The sequence below is a fragment of the Oratosquilla oratoria genome, chromosome 20 (assembly GCF_046742065.1).
Source record: "Oratosquilla oratoria isolate Oo_2021 chromosome 20, ASM4674206v1, whole genome shotgun sequence".
NCBI lineage: Eukaryota > Metazoa > Arthropoda > Malacostraca > Stomatopoda > Squillidae > Oratosquilla > Oratosquilla oratoria.
In genome coordinates, this window is record NC_134796.1 from 21,827,902 (window position 1) to 21,834,544 (window position 6,643).

Consider the following 6,643-nt stretch of genomic DNA (forward strand, 5'->3'; position numbering starts at 1 on the left):
TTTAGTAGGGCCACTATGTCCCTGCCCCAACAACAATAAGGATCGTGCAAATTTCTTGTTTTCTTGGTCTGTAGTTTTCAGCCTCACATTTTCGGTAAGTTCGATTTTGATAAGGTCTTCCCAAAAGCCACTTGACTTGATGCAATACCCAAGTTCGTCATCCTTTCCACCACCTCGAATGACAGGTAAGATTTGCCTGAAGTCCCCACACACACAAACACTATTCCTCCCATGAAAGCGTCGTTACCGGTTATGTCTCTCAAAGTGATATCCAATGCCTCCAAATTGTTCTTGTTTGCCATAACAACTTCATCCCAGACTATCAATGATGTCATATTCATAAGCTGTGCTAAATCGGTATTCTTCTTGATGCCACATGTTCTCACTTCATTGTATTCCATTAGGGGTATCTTGAACATGTTATGAGCTGTTCTACCACCGTGCAAAACAGTAGCAGCAATCCCAGAAGAAGCTACAGCCAAAGCTATCTTCCCCATGGAACGAACAGAGTCCAATAAAGTGTTAAGCACAAATGACTTACCGGTGCCACCTGGAGCATTCAAAAACACCCCATTATTCATGTTCTTATTAGCGTTCTTTATCCTTAACATTATGACATCGTAACAATGCCTCTGTTTAATGTTCATGATAGTCAACTTATCGTTAACTTCATTCAAGAGTTTTTCTTTGTTGTACGACCGTTCCCGGCGAATGACGTTGCTCGACTTTTCCCGGTTTCTACTCTTGGGCAGCCCATACTCTGTGATATCTTTTCCCCCACAGTTCCAAACGTGTTCCTGTATATCGTCAAGAGCATCGAGATAAATCTCATCGTTATAGTCTTTCAAACCGGACTGATGAAGGAAATCACTTGAAAAAAGGTCCTTAGTCTCACTCCAAATCGTAGACTGATCCTCCAAATCTGAAAACACCAACATACTCGCGTATGTTTCTCGAAGCATTTTTCGATCATTTGCGTGATTGATGATTTCCAATATAGTTTGCCGCCAAGTCTCTTCGTCATTTATGAGACCCATAGCTTTAGCCGTCTCTCGGTAGGTGTCGTACCTACGACCCTCGTGAGTTCTGAGAGCTTGAAATGAAGTAGGGCCCTTTATATGCGTCAGCAGTAACCTCATATAGAATAATTCTACAGTCTTGGTGTTAACCGCCCTTATGCGACCCAATGTTGTCCGACATGTCTTCCGCTCTCGCCAAATGTTCAATTTTTTATCCCAAAGGAAATGGTTAGGTACCTGGTGGTAATAAAGCTCAGCTGCGAACTTATTTTGCGTACAAAGTTGAAAAAACGCAGTGAGTTGTGTATCTATGTTCGATTTTTTGTTTAGGGATTCGGTACTATCCGAATCCTTGCAAAAGACCTCGTTTTCTCCCTCCAAATGAAGATCAAGTGACAGCACTGCTGGGCTATTTTTATGTATCGGGAACCTAAATATCTTCCAAGTAGCCTCAATCGCATTAACAAAACGGGCCTCCTGGTAATTCTTTACCTCGTTCACCGTTTCCTCACCCTCTTTAGTGTAAAGGATACGATCACAACCCTTGTTTAGGTACTTTGTAACATAAGCGATACACTTTATGGTGTTGGCACACTCCACGTTAATGTGAGCATCAAAGAGTAGGCAAAGATAAGCATTGTAGGGCACAACCCACGAATTTTCGATAGTGACGTCCTTCCCCTTGACTTTCTTAACAATAGAGTTTCCTCCTTGACCTATTGATCTCCTTTTATACAGAGGGTATCCGTTATTACCAAATAGGAGTTCTTCCCTGCAAACTTTTGGGAAACCCTTACCACAGGTGTCACCTTTACTTTTTTTGCCCTGACAACAGGGTTGTTGCTCATTGAAACACTTGCAAGGACCGTGAATCATATTACGTGTTACAATATCGTGTAACCTGGGCTCCTTTTCAGGGTCCGGTATCTCTGCTGATATGATTTCATCAACCAATGATGCAGTTACACGTTTTTCCATCCACAACAAAATATGTGCATGAGGAAGCCCTCGTTTCTGCCACTCGATACTGTATAAGTGAGCCGTAACACCACCGAAAACCCTTTTCTTCACCAACTCATCTATGAGGGCATCTATTTTCATCTTGAACACCCTACTCACTAAATCTGGCCTGTCTTGAATCTGATTGTATATGGCATCGTCGCCTACGCTGGTAGCGCTAACAGCATCTTTCAACTCTTCCCAGTGAGGGTTCATCGTGAACGTAATGAAGAAATCCGGAGAACCGTACGTTGTAACGTACGTTAGTGCATCTTGCTGACGCTGCTTCATGTACCTTGGTCCTCCCACGAAAGTGGAAGGTATTATCACCCTTTGATCCACGTTCTTCCCCGAGTCTGCAGCCAAAATATCGGCACGTTCTTTTCGTATTGTACTCTGGTTAAACTCTATGAACGATAACCGCAACGACTCAACCTTCACATAGTTGTCGACCACGAATTGCTGGAATAACCTTCGCATCTTTGTCAAGTAGTTAAAGCTACCTTCACGTTCCATGTAAAGAGATGAGTAGTACATGCAAGGGCTAAGGGTGTCGTACGTTTTCGCTGAGGTGGCTTCTAATTGCTGTTCGAACGAAGGTGGTTCATCACTCTCTTTATTGTCACATTTCCCTATTTTTAACTTCTTATTTTTCTTGAATTGATGACTATAGCCAAGATCCCCGTTAGGGAACAATAGTGGATACTGGAAACTATCATAAAAGAAATTCGTGTGATGGACCAAACGCGTTCTATACTTTGAACCCTCTTTTATTGAACTGATGATTATACGCATTGGATCTTTTGAAGGGTCTAACTTGACTATCGCCCCCACTTCAACAGAAGCTGTCGTGAGGTGATAGACTCCCTTATGTTCCCGGGTTTGTACACCCTCAGCTGACTTTAACGTGATTGACACGTTTGGCAAACTATCACACTTCTTCATGTGAGCCTCAATCAACCCCTTTGCAGTCTCAAGCTCTCGGAGCATACCGGATAGGCAACTGTTGTGTTCAGCCATATAATCGTAGAAGAGTGTGACTATGGACTGGTTTTCTGTTATTTCCTTTTGTTCTCTTTTTCTACGGTTTACTGTTTGTTTGGAGACTTTCTCATCCGGCTTTCGTGTTACACGGACAGTTCTAATCTTTAATTGTTGGTCTCTGTCATAATAAAAGTATAGGTCCAAATACGAATTATCATTTCTCCGTTACGGCGCCCCTGGAAACGGTGAAGATTGAATTATTTTCTGAGCATCCAACGTGGACAACCTATGATATATCCTACCCTGAATCTTGTAAGACATCACTGACTCTGCTGCATTTTCCAACTTTTTGGGAGTCGAGAAAGACGTAAATGAGAACATATTATTCAACCCCGCTAAATTATTGAAAAAACGTTAAGAGAGCGGCGACTTTCCCTTGTACAGATCTTTGAGTACCTTATCCTTTATCTCGGTTGGTACAGTGAGTGGCGTCTGCCCCTGGTTACAACATATTGTCTGGAGCTCATTTTTCCACAGCAGCGCATTGCATATTTTACACTTTCTGCCCCCCAAAACCCCTATATCATTTAGTTTCACTTCTTTGTCTGCCCACGCGGATTACTTTCCTCAGCTGTCTTCTTATTGGCGATTACTGTACGTTGGTTCCTCATTTCAGTGAGAACACGGTTTTCCTGCTTTGTGTAGTCCTTCAATTCCTTTGGTGAACACTCCGACCCACCCATCCGCTTCTTTTGTTGGGAGATGTATTCCGATTCATTATTTTTCATTTTTTCTATCATTGTTTTCCGCAGCTTATTATCCACTTCGTTCTTTTCCGCTTGTAACAGTTTTTTTTTTTTTCTCTCTTTTTGGATCTTTTTCAGGTCTCTTCTCAACTCTACTTTCCTTTGCTCCCTCTTCTTTTCTTGCTGGCGCCTCACATTCTTCATAGCGAACATGTTTTTTCGGGCGTTTCTTTTAAATGTCTTGAACCTACGCTCTAAATAGTACAACTGGTATTGCCTGTGTCCTCTTCCACCATTACCACAAAAAATTGTGTAGCCTGCGTAATAGTGCTTCTTGAAAATTTCTACAACCTCGGAAGAAATATCCCCGCCATACGGTTCCAGGTCATCTATTGTACTATCACTGTACTCGTATGTTGGTGAATTGCGTAACATCTCGTTGAAACTAAGGACTATACGTTGGAATTGTTGTATAGATTGCTCCGCGACGCATGTCGTAGATGGCCGGTTTTTACACTTTTCGTAATATTCGGGGTGGCATTTCTTATGCTCTTCTGTTAACTGTGCTCTGAGAACTTTGTCAATAGTGGATTTGTCAATCTTTTTTTGTTTTGTCACCCAAGCCCAGAAATGTCGCTGTCGCCTATTTATGGCGGCTTCACTATCACGGGGTTCTTTGACCTTTTCATTGTAAAAAGAATGAAATTTTTCACGGTGCTCTTTCCGTAACAAACCTTTTAAAGACGCTGACATATTGATCTCCATCTTACTGATTTTCTTTTCATCCGCAACCCACTTACAATAATGCATATTACGTCTTTTCAACCGAGCTGCTACGGGCATAGGCATTGTGCCCAACGTCCAACCTTGACCACGATTGGGGTACTTTCTTTTAAATGTCTTTAACCTACGCTCTAAATAGTACAACTGGTATTGCCTGTGTCCTCTTCCACCATTACCACAAAAATTTTTGTAGCCTGCGTAATAGTGCTTCTTGAAATATTCTACAACCTCGGAAGAAATACGAACACCAAGAACTTCGAGATCTTCGAGACCTTCCAGAAGTTCGAGACCTTCCAGAACTTCGAGACCTTCCAGAACTTCGAGACTTTCCAGAACTTCGAGACCTTCCAGACCTTCGAGAACTTGGGCACTTTCGAGAACTTCGGCACTTTTGAGAACTTCGGCACCTCCGAGAACTTCGGCACCTTCGAGAACTTCTGCACCTTCGAGAACTTCGACACCTTCGAGAACTTCGGCACCTTCGACAACTTCGGCACCTTCGAGAACTTCGACACCTTCGACAACTTCGGCGCCTTCGAGAACTTCGGTGCCTTCGCGAACTTCGGCGCCTTCGAGAACTTTGGCACCTTCGAGAACTTCGGCACCTTCGAGAACTTCGGCACCTTCGACAATTTCGGCACTTTCGAGAACTTCGAGAACCTCGACACCTTCGAGAACTTCGGCACCTTCGAGAACTTCGGCACCTTCGAGAACTTCGGCACCTTCGAGAACTTCGACACCATGGCTTAACGATGATCGTTCTTTACTCAACGATGATCGTCCACGGCTCAACGATGATCGTCCATTGCAAAACGATGATCGTTCAGGGCTCAACGATGATCGTCCATGACTCAACGATGAGCGTCCATGGCCTAACGATGATCGTCCACTGCTCGACGATGATCGTCACCGGTCTGCGAAAGTACGCTTTCAAGGTCACATATCAGAGGCCAGAATTCTGGAGAATGGCACTCCACAGGGAGGGGTTCTCAGCCCCACTCTGTTCAATTTGCTCGTCTCCAACATTCTGGAACTACCTCTACCACATGGGTGCAAGATCATCTGCTATGCAAAGGATTACAAAGGCAGAGCATGCCGACAGGAGACCTTTTGGTCCATATCTAGGTCGGATGCGAAAAAAAATCATAATAATAATAATAAAATAATAAGTAAAAACTATAATGATGTAAATAACAAATAAAACACATAAATAAATGCATAGGTATAGTTAAATAATAAACAAACAGGTAAATAGTAAATAATAATAAATTGACATATACATACATACATATACCAAGGCTTTTTTCCCCTTACAAGGGAGGTAGCCAAAAAGGGAAAGGCATATGACATTGCGCTCATAATTACTGGGAAACGGCAGTGCTTCAACAGGGCTCAGCGCTGTTTAAGCACTGTGGCGACGGAATGTTGCAGGTTAGGGTTAAAGATCTCCCCTACAAAATCGAAGGCCATGGCACTGAGACTCTGGAAAGAAGGGAAGCACCTCACCATCCAGGACCTTAGGCTGGACTGGGTTTACCAGTATCAGTACCTGGGGGTCTGGATTGATGAGAGGCTCACCTTTCAGAAGGAACTAACCTATCTCAAGGAGAGACTGAAGGCAAGAACCACAGTTATGAGAGCAATGACGGGGAAGGCACTCGGTGCCACGCATCGGGTCCTTCGCACATTCTATGTGCAAGCAGTCCGCAGTCTGGTGGACTACAATGCCCCAGCTCTCATAAATGTGGCGACTGCCAAGCTTGAAGACCTGGAGCCTTGCCAAAATGCCGCAGCAAGGATTATCCTGGGAGCTCAACCTTGGACTAAGATTGTTAACCTCCAAATGGAGGCTTCATTGCCTTCATTAACATCACGGGTTAGAAGGCTGGAGGTCGACTTTCTTGCCAAGTTAGTCCAGAGCCCCAGGATAACTGAGCTGAGTCAGAGCCTTGTGACAGCTCTGGGACGGGTGGATACTCTTATCCACTCCGATACCTGGCTATCACAGGCGGCTGGGATCCTGGACTCCTTCAGGCTCACCAGCACTCTCCTTGAGAAGGGTAGGGACTCTCCACACCCAGAGTTCAAGCCCCCACCTCCATGGCTGTCGAT